The following is a 13,363-nucleotide window of genomic DNA, read 5'->3' as shown; positions in this document are numbered from 1 at the left end:
TTCGGAAGAATGAGAGGGGATCTCATGAAGCATGGAAAATTATTACACGGTTTGATCGGTTGGATGCTGGGAGAATGATTCCCTTGGCTGGGGAGTCTAGAACCAGCGGACACAGCCTCAGGATAAAGGTTAGGCCATTCAGGACTGAGAGAAGACATTTCTTCGCACAGAAAGTGGTGAATCTTTGGAATTCTCTTCCTCAGAGTGCTGTGGAGGCTCAGTTATTGGGTATATTCAAAACAGAAGTGGGTAGATTTCTGACTGGTAAGGGCATCAAGGGATATGGCGGTAGGGCCGGTGAGTGGAATTGAGGCAGGAGATCAGCCATGATCTCATTGAATCCCCTGCACTGCTTAAAAATCTGTTCCATTACCTTTTTTTTTATAGTTCTGACGAAAGGTTATCGACCTGAAACGTTACCTCTGTTTCTCTCTTCGCAGATGCTGCCTGACCTGCTGAGTATCTCCAGCATTTTCTGTTTCAATTCATATTTCCAGCATCTGCAGTATTTTCTCAGTTCGCATTTCTTTCATTGTGCAAAACAAGGATATCGCTTAATTAATGACGCTTTGAAAGCAACATAAAAGTTTAACAAAATAACTACCGCCCAACGTGGGGCTCGAACCCACGACCCTGAGATTAAGAGTCTCATGCTCTACCGACTGAGCTAGCCGGGCCTGTTGCAGCAACATTGCCTTGTCACTGATTGCAGTCAGGAACCTTTTGGCTCCGGCCCGGTCACAACAGCATGTCTGAGCCGCGTTTCTGCAAACTACGAAACAAGTTCTCCAGAAGCACAAGGCGTAAAAGGAACTCAAGCAGCAAAATCCCTTTCATTAACCACAGGGGTTCAGGCAAATTTCTGATCACAAATCGCTTTAGTCCTTGTCAATATCGCTTGTCTATTTCCCGGAGATTCCCGATTCTGTCTGTCTCTCTGGCTCTGTTTATTGTGTATGTGGCCACCTGCGGGTAGATTTTGAACGAATTACCTGTGTTTGTGTCTGCTTGTTACTTTAAACAAATGAGGGCATCAGGCGCTTCTGTGCATGACACTGAGGAATCAGGAGAATGCAGGAGGAATGAAACAGTGTTTGTGGAACGAGTATATATACAAACTACGAACATCCCTGGTTATGATGTGGACCTCATGGTGCAACGGTAGCGCATCTGACTCCAGATCAAAAAGTCTGCGTGTTCAAATCTAATCGATCTCCCTAACTGAGCTATTTCAGCGTTGTATGGTGGCAATTCAAACAGCCCCAAAACGCACTGTTTCCTCACCGGGAATCGAACCCGGGCCGCGGCGGTAAAAGTGCCTGAATCCTAACCACTAGACTACCAGAAAAGCTGCAGCAAGTCTCCTGTCAGCAAGCACAGCAACGCAGCTTTTCATGCCTGCTCCTTTGCAATTCAGATCCTTTCGCGCCAGGCAAACTGTTCGGACAAAATTATATTTTTTACATGAGAACAGAACAGACGTGTTCGCGAAAGCTCGGCACCAAGTGCGGGTAGGCATCCACTTGAAATCGATTTCCTCCTGTGTTTTCTCTGGATGTTGTCTCTCTCGGTGCGGGGCGAACAAATCATTGATGCACTTGTACTTCATTGGTTCCAGTGATGAACGATTGCCGTTACGTGGATAGACCAGAGAAGTTGGAGCTGTTCTCCTTAGAGCATAGACGGCTAAGAGGAAATTTGACAGAGGGTTTTAAAATCAAGAAAACGATTAGATAGAGTAAATAAACAGAAAAGATGGATGAATACAAAAGACAAAGCTGAAGTGTCTGTAACCATCCTGAGAGAAGCCAGACTTCATTCAATTCGATTAATTCCAAGCGATATTAAGAAACAGCTGAGCTGATTAGTTACAGCAAATGCAATGAGCTCCGACAACACTCCGTCTGCAGCACTAAAAGCGTGTGCTCCAGAACTAGCCACGCCTCGGGGAAGCGGTTGTGTTAAGAGATTGAGTAAACTAGGCCTGTAATCTCTTGAATTCGGAAGAATGAGAGGGGATCTCATGAAGCATGCAAAATTATTACACGGTTTGATCGGTTGGATGCTGGGAGAATGATTCCCTTGGCTGGGGAGTCTAGAACCAGCGGACACAGCCTCAGGATAAAGGTTAGGCCATTCAGGACTGAGAGAAGACATTTCTTCGCACAGAAAGTGGTGAATCTTTGGAATTCTCTTCCTCAGAGTGCTGTGGAGGCTCAGTTATTGGGTATATTCAAAACAGAAGTGGGTAGATTTCTGACTGGTAAGGGCATCAAGGGATATGGCGGTAGGGCCGGTGAGTGGAATTGAGGCAGGAGATCAGCCATGATCTCATTGAATCCCCTGCACTGCTTAAAAATCTGTTCCATTACCTTTTTTTTTATAGTTCTGACGAAAGGTTATCGACCTGAAACGTTACCTCTGTTTCTCTCTTCGCAGATGCTGCCTGACCTGCTGAGTATCTCCAGCATTTTCTGTTTCAATTCATATTTCCAGCATCTGCAGTATTTTCTCAGTTCGCATTTCTTTCATTGTGCAAAACAAGGATATCGCTTAATTAATGACGCTTTGAAAGCAACATAAAAGTTTAACAAAATAACTACCGCCCAACGTGGGGCTCGAACCCACGACCCTGAGATTAAGAGTCTCATGCTCTACCGACTGAGCTAGCCGGGCCTGTTGCAGCAACATTGCCTTGTCACTGATTGCAGTCAGGAACCTTTTGGCTCCGGCCCGGTCACAACAGCATGTCTGAGCCGCGTTTCTGCAAACTACGAAACAAGTCCTCCAGAAGCACAAGGCGTAAAAGGAACTCAAGCAGCAAAATCCCTTTCATTAACCACAGGGGTTCAGGCAAATTTCTGATCACAAATCGCTTTAGTCCTTGTCAATATCGCTTGTCTATTTCCCGGAGATTCCCGATTCTGTCTGTCTCTCTGGCTCTGTTTATTGTGTATGTGGCCACCTGCGGGTAGATTTTGAACGAATTACCTGTGTTTGTGTCTGCTTGTTACTTTAAACAAATGAGGGCATCAGGCGCTTCTGTGCATGACACTGAGGAATCAGGAGAAGGCAGGAGGAATGAAACAGTGTTTGTGGAACGAGTATATATAAAAACTACGAACACTCCTGGTTATGATGTGGACCTCATGGTGCAATGGTAGCGCATCTGACACCAGATCAAAAAGTCTGCGTGTTCAAATCTAATCGATCTCCCTCACTGAGCTATTTCAGCGTTGTATGGTGGCAATTCAAACAGCCCCAAAACGCACTGTTTCCTCACCGGGAATCGAACCCGGGCCGCGGCGGTAAAAGTGCCTGAATCCTAACCACTAGACTACCAGAAAAGCTGCAGCAAGTCTCCTGTCAGCAAGCACAGCAACGCAGTGTTTCCTGCCTGCTCCTTTGCAATTCAGATCCATTCACGCCAAGCAAACTGTTCGGACAAAATGATATTTTTAACATGAGAACACAAAAGACGTGTTCGCGAAAGCACGGCACCAAGTGCGGGTAGGCATCCACTTGAAATCGATTTCCTTCAGTGGTTTTCTCTGGATGTTGTCTCTCTCGGTGCCGGCGAACATTTCATTGATGCATTTGTCCTGAACTGAAGCCTTTTGCCCATCTCGCGGGGTCAGAGCTGCTCTGTCTGTCTATTACCTTCCTGTTACCCTTATCGGGAACAGGCCGCCTGTTCAACGTTCAACAGCAAACCCAGAAAGACAAATAAACAGAAAGATGTGTCTCTCAGCCCCGGTGGCAAAGGTGCAATGGATGTTAATCCAAATAAATCCCCCGTGAGTCTGTGTGCATTGGCTTCCTTATAAAGTTTGTATTTGAAATGTGCAGGAAAAGTGTAAAATTATAAAAACATCCTGATGGCCAGTACGGGGATCAAACTCGCGACCTTGTCGTTATTAACACCAGGCTTTCACCAACTGGGCTAACCGGCCACAATGCTCTTGTTGGCCAGGCTCGAACCCAGGCTGCGTGATTGTCTTTCAGCCTCACACTGGGTGACCGAGTTACTGCACAATCATTGAACACACCACATCGGTTAAACATTGTTAACTGTTCGTATATACAACTGGGCAGAGTGTAAATCGAAACTAAAAGAAAGACAGCTCTATGGTCTAACAAACCTCATTCTAAAATTTATTATCGCACCACAGCCCCTCCCACAAACACTGCTCCGGTATAAGAGCAGACGGCGGGACCCCGACTGGATTCGCACCTGCAGCGGACGGTTGGAGCCGGATCCAGCATGTCCGATGTGGTTTCACTCCCATTCGTTTGGGAAGCGCGGCATCAGGAGCGTAAAATTTCTCCTCATTCACTCCTCTTGTAGTGAAGGAGACAGAAAGTAACTAAAACCTACCGAAACCCGGGACCTTTAGATCTTCAGTCTAACGCTCTCCCAACTGAGCTTTTTCGGCTTCACATCAAAAGCAGTATACTGTTGTTCTTTTGGAGGTTTTTCTATCCCCGGGTGGAATTGCCCCTCTCGCTCATTCCTCACTTCGGGCAATGTTACCCGACCAGATCTCGGAGCTCAGGTTGTGTTTATCTAAAGCTGCAGTGTTGATAAAGATACAATGCTGACACAGCACGGGGGACCTCACTGTGTTGGACACAGCGTGAAATGCAATGACATGTTCAAATAAAGTTACAGAGCACAACACATGTGTAAAATTCCCTGTTCTTTTCTCCACACTGATGGGTTGTGAAGGGAGAGACGGGCCGAAGTCTCACTGAGCCGCACTGATCACGAGCCAAATCAAGTTCAATCTTCAGGCATGGTGCTGAGCCCGACACAGAAGTGAAAATGCCCGTGGTTCTTAGTTCCTCACGCAGTGGGCTACTGAGTAATACAGGAAGGGCTAATGAACATCTTAATGCTCAAGTTATCACGGGCCACGGACTCTCTGATTACAGGCTTGCACACGTTTGTATGTTTCAAAATTTGCATTTTTCACACTGGCAATGAATTAATCGATAGCCGTGCCTGTGATAAGCTAAGTTTGTTGGGAGGTGCAGTGGGCAAGAAGATACACGGAAGACTGATGAAAACCGTGACTGCCCTGACACTGAGAGCTGCAGTTAAATGTTGGCAACATTTAAAGTCAGCCAGTGTAAATTTGATAGAAATCAATTCCTGCTGACTTTGAAACAGCACGCATTTTACAGAAATCAAGGATGTATATTTTGTATCGCTGTATGAAGAGTGATGTTGAGCAGTGGTGTGGAAAGTTGAATCAGGGGCGGAGCATTGCTCCGTAAGGGTGCGTTGCATGGTGGCAATTCAAACAGCCCCAAAACGCACTGTTCCCTGACCGGGAATCGAACCCAGGCCACGGCGGTGAAAGCGCCGAATCCTAACCACTAGACCACCAGGGAAGCTGCTGCCAGCCTCCTGGCAGCAAGCACATCAACGCAGCTTTCATTGCCTGCTCCTTTGCAATTCAGTTTCTTTCGCGCCAGGCAAACTGTTCGGACAAAATTATATTTTTTACATGAGAACAAAACAGACGTGTTCGCGAAAGCTCGGCACCAAGTGCGGGTAGGCATCCACTTGAAATCGATTTCCTCCTGTGTTTTTCTCTGGATGTTGTCTCTCTCGGTGCGGGGCGAAAAATCATTGATGCATTTGTACTTCATTGGTTCCAGTGATGAACGATTGCCGTTACGTGGATAGACCAGAGAAGTTGGAGCTGTTCTCCTTAGAGCATAGACGGCTAAGAGGAAATTTGACAGAGGGTTTTAAAATCAAGAAAACGATTAGATAGAGTAAATAAACAGAAAAGATGGATGAATACAAAAGACAAAGCTGAAGTGTCTGTAACCATCCTGAGAGAAGCCAGACTTCATTCAATTCGATTAATTCCAAGCGATATTAAGAAACAGCTGAGCTGATTAGTTACAGCAAATGCAATGAGCTCCGACAACACTCCGTCTGCAGCACTAAAAGCGTGTGCTCCAGAACTAGCCACGCCTCGGGGAAGCGGTTGTGTTAAGAGATTGAGTAAACTAGGCCTGTAATCTCTGGAATTCGGAAGAATGAGAGGGGATCTCATGAAGCATGCAAAATTATTACACGGTTTGATCGGTTGGATGCTGGGAGAATGATTCCCTTGGCTGGGGAGTCTAGAACCAGCGGACACAGCCTCAGGATAAAGGTTAGGCCATTCAGGACTGAGAGAAGACATTTCTTCGCACAGAAAGTGGTGAATCTTTGGAATTCTCTTCCTCAGAGTGCTGTGGAGGCTCAGTTATTGGGTATATTCAAAACAGAAGTGGGTAGATTTCTGACTGGTAAGGGCATCAAGGGATATTTTCTGAATGGCAGGCAGTAACAAGTGGGGTACCACAGGGATCTGTCCTGGGCCCCCAGCTGTTCACAATTTACATTAATGACCTGGATCAGGGAGTCGGATGCAGCATTTCCAAATTTGCAGACGACACTAAACTAGGAGGGGGGGTGGGCTCAGAGGAAGAGACCAGGAAGCTCCAGAGCGATTTGGACAGACTGGGCGATTGGGCGGATAAATGGCAGATGCACTATAATGTGGACAAGTGCGAAGTTATCCACCTTGGGTGCAGGAACGGGAGGGCAAATTATTATTTAAATGGCAATAGATTGGGAGAGGGGGAAGTACAGAGAGACCTGGGTGTTCTTGTACACCAGTCACTGAAGGCGAGCATGCAGGTGCAACAGGCGGTCAAGAAGGCAAACGGTATGCTGGCCTTCATAGCAAAAGGGTTAGAATACAGGAACAGGGATACCTTGCTGCAGCTGTACAGGGCACTGGTGAGACCACACCTCGAGTACTGTGTACAGTTTTGGTCGCCTCATCTGAGGAAGGATGTTCTTGCCATGGAGGGGGTGCAGCGGCGATTCACCAGGCTGATACCAGGAATGGCGGGAATGACCTATGAGGAGAGACTATGTAGTTTAGGGATGTACACACTGGAGTTTAGAAGATTGAGAGGGGACCTCATAGAAGTGTATAAAATTCTGACAGGTCTAGACAGACTGGATGCAGAAGGAATGTTTCCCTTGGCGGGTGAGAACAGAACTAGAGGACATAATTTAAGGATAAGGGCTAAACCATTTAGGACAGAGATGAGGGGGAATTTCTTCACTCAGAGAGTGGTGAACCTGTGGAACTCATTGCCACAGAGGGCAGTGTACGCCAGCTCATTAAATATATTTAAGAGGGAATTAGATATATTTCTACGGGCAAAAGGGGTTAAGGGTTACGGAGAGAAGGCGGGGACGGGATACTGAATTAAAGGATCAGCCATGATCTCATCGAATGGCGGAGCAGGCACGAAGGGCCGAATGGCCTACTCCTGCTCCTATCTTCTATGTATCTATGTATATGGCGGTAGGGCCGGTGAGTGGAATTGAGGCAGGAGATCAGCCATGATCTCATTGAATCCCCTGCACTGCTTAAAAATCGGTTCCATTACCTTTTTTTTTATAGTTCTGACGAAAGGTTATCGACCTGAAACGTTACCTCTGTTTCTCTCTTCGCAGATGCTGCCTGACCTGCTGAGTATCTCCAGCATTTTCTGTTTCAATTCATATTTCCAGCATCTGCAGTATTTTCTCAGTTCGCATTTCTTTCATTGTGCAAAACAAGGATATCGCTTAATTAATGACGCTTTGAAAGCAACATAAAAGTTTAACAAAATAACTACCGCCCAACGTGGGGCTCGAACCCACGACCCTGAGATTAAGAGTCTCATGCTCTACCGACTGAGCTAGCCGGGCCTGTTGCAGCAACATTGCCTTGTCACTGATTGCAGTCAGGAACCTTTTGGCTCCGGCCCGGTCACAACAGCATGTCTGAGCCGCGTTTCTGCAAACTACGAAACAAGTTCTCCAGAAGCACAAGGCGTAAAAGGAACTCAAGCAGCAAAATCCCTTTCATTAACCACAGGGGTTCAGGCAAATTTCTGATCACAAATCGCTTTAGTCCTTGTCAATATCGCTTGTCTATTTCCCGGAGATTCCCGATTCTGTCTGTCTCTCTGGCTCTGTTTATTGTGTATGTGGCCACCTGCGGGTAGATTTTGAACGAATTACCTGTGTTTGTGTCTGCTTGTTACTTTAAACAAATGAGGCCATCAGGCGCTTCTGTGCATGACACTGAGGAATCAGGAGAAGGCAGGAGGAATGAAACAGTGTTTGTGGAACTACGAACATCCCTGGTTATGATGTGGACCTCATGGTGCAACGGTAGCGCATCTGACTCCAGATCAAAAAGTCTGCGTGTTCAAATCTAATCGATCTCCCTAACTGAGCTATTTCAGCGTTGTATGGTGGCAATTCAAACAGCCCCAAAACGCACTGTTTCCTCACCGGGAATCGAACCCGGGCCGCGGCGGTAAAAGTGCCTGAATCCTAACCACTAGACTACCAGAAAAGCTGCAGCAATCTCCTGTCAGCAAGCACAGCAACGCAGCTTTTCATGCCTGCTCCTTTGCAATTCAGATCCTTTCGCGCCAGGCAAACTGTTCGGACAAAATTATATTTTTTACATGAGAACAGAACAGACGTGTTCGCGAAAGCTCGGCACCAAGTGCGGGTAGGCATCCACTTGAAATCGATTTCCTCCTGTGTTTTCTCTGGATGTTGTCTCTCTCGGTGCGGGGCGAACAAATCATTGATGCACTTGCACTTCATTGGTTCCAGTGATGAACGATTGCCGTTACGTGGATAGACCAGAGAAGTTGGAGCTGTTCTCCTTAGAGCATAGACGGCTAAGAGGAAATTTGACAGAGGGTTTTAAAATCAAGAAAACGATTAGATAGAGTAAATAAACAGAAAAGATGGATGAATACAAAAGACAAAGCTGAAGTGTCTGTAACCATCCTGAGAGAAGCCAGACTTCATTCAATTCGATTAATTCCAAGCGATATTAAGAAACAGCTGAGCTGATTAGTTACAGCAAATGCAATGAGCTCCGACAACACTCCGTCTGCAGCACTAAAAGCGTGTGCTCCAGAACTAGCCACGCCTCGGGGAAGCGGTTGTGTTAAGAGATTGAGTAAACTGGGCCTGTAATCTCTTGAATTCGGAAGATTGAGAGGGGATCTCATGAAGCATGCAAACTTATTACACGGTTTGATCGGTTGGATGCTGGGAGAATGATTCCCTTGGCTGGGGAGTCTAGAACTAGCGGACACAGCCTCAGGATAAAGGTTAGGCCATTCAGGACTGAGAGAAGACATTTCTTCACACAGAAAGTGGTGAATCTTTGGAATTCTCTTCCCCAGATTGCTTTGGAGGCTCAGTTATTGGGTATATTCAAAACAGAAGTGGGTAGATTTCTGACTGGTAAGGGCATCAAGGGATATGGCGATAGGGCCGGTGAGTGGAATTGAGGCAGGAGATCAGCCATGATCTCATTGAATCCCCTGCACTGCTTAAAAATCTGTTCCATTACCTTTTTTTTTATAGTTCTGACGAAAGGTTATCGACCTGAAACGTTACCTCTGTTTCTCTCTTCGCAGATGCTGCCTGACCTGCTGAGTATCTCCAGCAATTTCTGTTTCAATTCATATTTCCAGCATCTGCAGTATTTTCTCAGTTCGCATTTCTTTCATTGTGCAAAACAAGGATATCGCTTAATTAATGACGCTTTGAAAGCAACATAAAAGTTTAACAAAATAACTACCGCCCAACGTGGGGCTCGAACCCACGACCCTGAGATTAAGAGTCTCATGCTCTACCGACTGAGCTAGCCGGGCCTGTTGCAGCAACATTGCCTTGTCGCTGATTGCAGTCAGGAACCTTGTGGCTCCGGCCCGGTCACAACAGCATGTCTGAGCCGCGTTTTTGCAAACTACGAAACAAGTTCTCCAGAAGCCCAAGGCGTATAAGGAACTCAAGCAGCAAAATCCCTTTCATTAACCACAGGGGTTCAGGCAAATTTCTGATCACAAATCGCTTTAGTCCTTGTCAATATCGCTTGTCTATTTCCCGGAGATTCCCGATTCTGTCTGTCTCTCTGGCTCTGTTTATTGTGTCTGTGGCCACCTGCGGGTAGATTTTGAACGAATTACCTGTGTTTGTGTCTGCTTGTTACTTTAAACAAATGAGGGCATCAGGCGCTTCTGTGCATGACACTGAGGAATCAGGAGAAGGCAGGAGGAATGAAACAGTTTTTGTGGAACGAGTATATATACAAACTACGAACATCCGTGGTTATGTTGTGGATCTCATGGTGCAACGGTAGCGCATACTGACTCTTAGATCAAAAAGTCTGCGTGCTCAAATCTAATCGATCTCCCAACTGAGCTATTTCAGCGTTGTATGGTGGCAATTCAAACAGCCCCAAAACGCACTGTTTCCTCACCGGGAATCGAACCCGGGCCGTGGCGGTAAAAGTGCCTGGAATCCTAACCACTAGACTACCAGAAAATCTGCAGCAAGTCTCCTGCCAGCAAGCACAGCAACGCAGTGTTTCCTGCCTGCTCCTTTGCAATTCAGATCCATTCGCGCCAGGCAAACTGTTCGGACAAAATGATATTTTTAACATGAGAACACAAAAGATGTGTTCGCGAAAGCACGGCACCAAGTGCGGCTAGGCATCCACTTGAAATCGATTTCCTTCAGTGGTTTTCACTGGATGTTGTCTCTCTCGGTGCCGGCGAACATTTCATTGATGCATTTGTCCTGAACTGAAGCCTTTTGCCCATCTCGCGGGGTCGGAGCTGCTCTGTCTGTCTATTACCTGCCTGTTAACCTTATCGGGAACAGGCCACCTGTTCAACGTTCAACAGCAAACCCAGAAAGACAAATAAACAGAAAGATGTGTCTCTCAGCCCCGGTGGCAAAGGTGCAATGGATGTTAATCCAAATAAATCCCCCGTGAGTCTGTGTGCATTGGCTTCCTTATAAAGTTTGTATTTGAAATGTGCGGGAAAAGTGTAAAATTATGAAAACATCCTGATGGCCAGTACGGGGATCAAACTCGCGACCTTGTCGTTATTAACACCAGGCTTTCACCAACTGGGCTAACCGGCCACAATGCTCTTGTTGGCCAGGCTCGCACCCAGGCTGCGAGATTGTCTTTCAGCCTCACACTGAGTGACCGAGTTACTGCACAATCTTTGAACACACCACATCGGTTACACATTGTTAACTGTTCGTATATACAACTGGGCAGAGTGTAAATCGAAACTAACAGAAAGACAGCTCTATGGTCTAACAAACCTCATTCTAAAATTTATTATCGCACCACAGCACCTCCCACAAACACTGCTCCGGTATAAGAGCAGACGGCGGGACCCCGACTGGAATCGCACCTGCAGCGGACGGTTGGAGCCGGATCCAGCATGTCCGATGTGGTTTCACTCCCATTCGTTTGGGAAACGCGGCATCAGGAGCGTAAAATTTCTCCTCATTCACTCCACTTGTAGTGAAGGAGACAGAAAGTAACTAAAACCTACCGAAACCCGGGACCTTTAGATCTTCAGTCTAACGCTCTCCCAACTGAGCTATTTTGGCTTCACATCAAAAGCAGTATACTGTTGTTCTTTTGGAGGTTTTTCTATCCCCGGGTGGTATTGCCCCTCTCGCTCATTCCTCACTTCGGGCAATGTGACCCGACCAGATCTCGGAGCTCAGGTTGTGTTAATGTAAAGCTGCAGTGTTGATAAAGATACAATGCTGACACAGCACGGGGGACCTCACTGTGTTGGACACAGCGTGAAATGCAATGACATGTTCAAATAAAGTTACAGAGCACAACACATGTGTAAAATTCCCTGTTCTTTTCTCCACACTGATGGGTTGTGAAGGGAGAGACGGGCCGAAGTCTCACTGAGCCGCACTGATCACGAGCCAAATCAAGTTCAAACTTCAGGTATGGTGCTGAGCCCGACACAGAAGTGAAAATGCCCGTGGTTCTTAGTTCCTCACGCAGTGGGCTACTGAGCAATACAGGAAGGGCTAATGAACATCATAATGCTCAAGTTATCACGGGCCACGGACTCTCTGATTACATGCTTGCACACGTTTGTATGTTTCAAAATTTGCATTTTTCACACTGGCAATGAATTAATCGATAGCCGTGCCTGTGATAAGCTAAGTTTGTTGGGAGGTGCAGTGGGCAAGAAGATACACGGAAGACTGATGAAAACCGTGACTGCCCTGACACTGCGAGCTGCAGTTAAATGTTGGCAACATTTAAAGTCAGCCAGTCTAAATTTGACAGAAATCAATTCCTGCTGACTTTGAAACAGCACGCATTTTACAGAAATCAAGGATGTATATTTTGTATCGCTGTATGAAGAGTGATGTTGAGCAGCGGTGTGGAAAGTTGAATCAGGGGCGGAGCATTGCTCCGTAAGGGTGCGTTGCATGGTGGCAATTCAAACAGCCCCAAAACGCACTGTTCCCTGACCGGGTTTCGAACCCAGGGCACGGCGGTGAAAGCGCCGAATCCGAACCACTAGACCACCAGGGAAGCTGCTGCCAGCCTCCTGGCAGCAAGCACATCAACGCAGCTTTTCATGCCTGCTCCTTTGCAATTCAGATCCTTTCGCGCCAGGCAAACTGTTCGGACAAATTATATTTTTTACATGAGAACACAACAGACGTGTTCGCGAAAGCTCGGCACCAAGTGCGGGTAGGCATCCACTTGAAATCGATTTCCTCCTGTGTTTTTCTCTGGATGTTGTCTCTCTCGGTGCGGGGCGAACAAATCATTGATGCATTTGCACTTCATTGGTTCCAGTGATGAACGATTGCCGTTACGTGGATAGACCAGAGAAGTTGGAGCTGTTCTCCTTAGAGCATAGACGGCTAAGAGGAAATTTGACAGAGGGTTTTAAAATCAAGAAAACGATTAGATAGAGTAAATAAACAGAAAAGATGGATGAATACAAAAGACAAAGCTGAAGTGTCTGTAACCATCCTGAGAGAAGCCAGACTTCATTCAATTCGATTAATTCCAAGCGATATTAAGAAACAGCTGAGCTGATTAGTTACAGCAAATGCAATGAGCTCCGACAACACTCCGTCTGCAGCACTAAAAGCGTGTGCTCCAGAACTAGCCACGCCTCGGGGAAGCGGTTGTGTTAAGAGATTGAGTAAACCAGGCCTGTAATCTCTTGAATTCGGAAGAATGAGAGGGGATCTCATGAAGCATGCAAAATTATTACACGGTTTGATCGGTTGGATGCTGGGAGAATGATTCCCTTGGCTGGGGAGTCTAGAACCAGCGGACACAGCCTCAGGATAAAGGTTAGGCCATTCAGGACTGAGAGAAGACATTTCTTCACACAGAAAGTGGTGAATCTTTGGAATTCTCTTCCCCAGAGTGCTGTGGAGGCTCAGTTATTGGGT

The 13,363-nt window shown here is 46.5% G+C and overlaps 5 non-coding genes across 5 annotated transcripts; all 5 read right to left on the bottom strand.

Annotated features, from left to right (window-relative positions):
- Nucleotides 1-604: 604 nt before the first annotated feature.
- Nucleotides 605-677, bottom strand: trnak-cuu (transfer RNA lysine (anticodon CUU)). Its single transcript has one exon. It is a non-coding gene; the product is annotated as a tRNA-Lys (tRNA).
- A 1,926-nt stretch (nucleotides 678-2,603) lies between these two features.
- trnak-cuu (transfer RNA lysine (anticodon CUU)) lies at nucleotides 2,604-2,676 on the bottom strand. Its single transcript has one exon. It is a non-coding gene; the product is annotated as a tRNA-Lys (tRNA).
- A 2,649-nt stretch (nucleotides 2,677-5,325) lies between these two features.
- trnae-uuc (transfer RNA glutamic acid (anticodon UUC)) lies at nucleotides 5,326-5,397 on the bottom strand. The gene has a single exon. It is a non-coding gene; the product is annotated as a tRNA-Glu (tRNA).
- Nucleotides 5,398-7,704: 2,307 nt separating this feature from the next.
- trnak-cuu (transfer RNA lysine (anticodon CUU)) lies at nucleotides 7,705-7,777 on the bottom strand. The gene has a single exon. It is a non-coding gene; the product is annotated as a tRNA-Lys (tRNA).
- Nucleotides 7,778-9,686: 1,909 nt separating this feature from the next.
- trnak-cuu (transfer RNA lysine (anticodon CUU)) lies at nucleotides 9,687-9,759 on the bottom strand. The gene has a single exon. It is a non-coding gene; the product is annotated as a tRNA-Lys (tRNA).
- Between the last annotated feature and the right edge of the window lie 3,604 nt (nucleotides 9,760-13,363).

Source organism: Somniosus microcephalus, unplaced genomic scaffold (assembly GCF_052327205.1).
Source record: "Somniosus microcephalus isolate GS21.2 unplaced genomic scaffold, FLI_Smic_1.0 unresolved_chr4, whole genome shotgun sequence".
In the NCBI taxonomy this organism is placed as follows: Eukaryota; Metazoa; Chordata; class Chondrichthyes; order Squaliformes; family Somniosidae; genus Somniosus; species Somniosus microcephalus.
Note: the sequence above shows the minus strand (reverse complement) of the source record. Positions and strands in the feature narration are given on the sequence as shown.